Below are 1,967 nucleotides of genomic sequence, written 5' to 3' on the forward strand. Positions count from 1 at the left end.
GACCTGCTGGGCTCTGGTGATCCTTCCACCTCAGCCTTCCAAGTAGCCGGAATTATAGGCGCATGCTACCATGCACGGCTGATTTTTTGATTTATTGTAGAGATGAGGTCTTGCTGCCCAGGTGGGTCTCGAACCCGCGGGCTCAGGCAATCCACTCACCTCAGCCTCCCAAAGGGCGGGATTACAGGCTGAGCCACCAAGCCCGGCTTGAACCTTCCCTTTTAATGTTGGCCGCAAAACATCCCAAGTAGATTGAGACCATCACTAAAAGGATGGGGACCCTGCCTTGACGGAGAGCTGAGCCCAGTGAGGTCTGGACTCAAGGTCTAGGGGGTCACAGGGGGCAGGCCCAGCTTGGCACAGGTGTGGCGAAAGTCACATGCACAGAGTGGAAAGTAATCTGTTCCTTCTCCACAAGACACTTAGATGAAGTTCCTGGAGTCCACCCATCCTGTCTCTCCTCCCCACTGGGCCTGCATGTCAGCGTCTATGTTTTCTTGTCCGTCAGCAAACTTCTACACATACTTCAAGACCCAGCTGGGTTAACGCCTATGGGAAGCTTTGGTGACATCCCCAGGCAGAATTAAACACAACGGTGCCCTGAGAGCTTGCACATGTTTCTGTGGTGGCATATAGCACAGCTTTTTTCATGTACTCCTAATAGTACCTACATCCTGTAGGAGTGGCAATAGCTGTAGGCTACTTGGTGACTGCTGAGCACTGTGTGTGCCAGGCACTGTGCTAAGTGCAGTGACGTGCGCTACTCACGGACACTCACTGCTTTTCTATGGGGTGTTGCCATCTTACAAGTGAGGAGACCGGTACTCAGACCCAGCACCACCTGGACTGGAGTCTGTGCTCTGAACCATCCTCGGTTTGCTTGTGAGATAGAGATCGGCTGATATCCTCTTTTATGTGCCTGGTGGCTGGCAGGGCGCTGTCACTAAGTGGTCCTTTTTTTTTGAGTTGGAGTCTCACTCTGTCACCCACGCTGGAGTGCAGTAGTATGCTCAAGGCCACCGCGGCCCTGACCTTCTGGGCTCAGGTGATCCTTCCGCCTCAGCTTTCTAAGTAGCTGGAACCACAGGTGCGTGCTACCTTGCCTGCCTAATTTTTTTTCCTTTTGATTTACTGTAGAGACGAGTTCTCACTAAGTTGCCCAGGCTGGTCTCGAACCCCTGGACTCAGGCAATCCTTGCGTCTCTGCCTCCCAAAGTGCTGGGATTACAAACGTGAGCCACAGTGTCAACTCTTGGTTTATCACTGTCTGTGAGGACTTTTCACCAGGATGGAAGATTCTAGACCTGTGCTGTCCAATACGGCAGCCTGAGGCGGCTCTTTGGCCATTAAAATAGTGTAACTGAGGAACTGAGTATTTCAGTTTGTTTAATTACTTTAAATGTATTTACTTGTTCTATTTATTTTTATTTTTATTGTAGAGATGAGGTCTCGCCAAGTTGCCCAGGCTGGTCTCAAACCCCTGGGCTCAAGCAATCCTCTCGCCTCCACCACCCAAAGTGCTGGTATTACAGGCATGAGCCACTGCGCCCGGGTACCAAGTGGTCCCTTAAATGCCAGATGAAATAAAAGAACACCCCATGGCACTGATATGCCAAGGTTTGTGAAACCATCTCCCTTATGCCGCTGTGATATTTCCGGGCATGACTCTCTCTCTCTCTCTCTGGGGCTGGATTGTTTTCCTTGGGTAAGTTCCCGGGGGTAGAACGCCTGGGCCACGTCATCTTGCACCTCCCAGAGCCACCAGCAGCGAAGGAGTGAGCCGGTCCTTGGCAGGCTGGCAGGCCAGTCCCCTTCTCACCTTGACGTGGCTCTGGCAGCACCGTCATAGCCAGCCAGGGGTGTGTCTGCGCTGAGCCCTTTGGAGCCCGTGGCGCGGCCACGCGTGGCCAGCCAGCCGGGTCCCAGCGCCGCCAGCTCCCCAAGCCCTCCCCAATCCTTCCCCAACC

The sequence above is a fragment of the Carlito syrichta genome, unplaced genomic scaffold (genome assembly GCF_000164805.1).
Source record: "Carlito syrichta isolate Samal-C Ts95f unplaced genomic scaffold, Tarsius_syrichta-2.0.1 Scaffold304359, whole genome shotgun sequence".
NCBI classification, from domain to species: domain Eukaryota; kingdom Metazoa; phylum Chordata; class Mammalia; order Primates; family Tarsiidae; genus Carlito; species Carlito syrichta.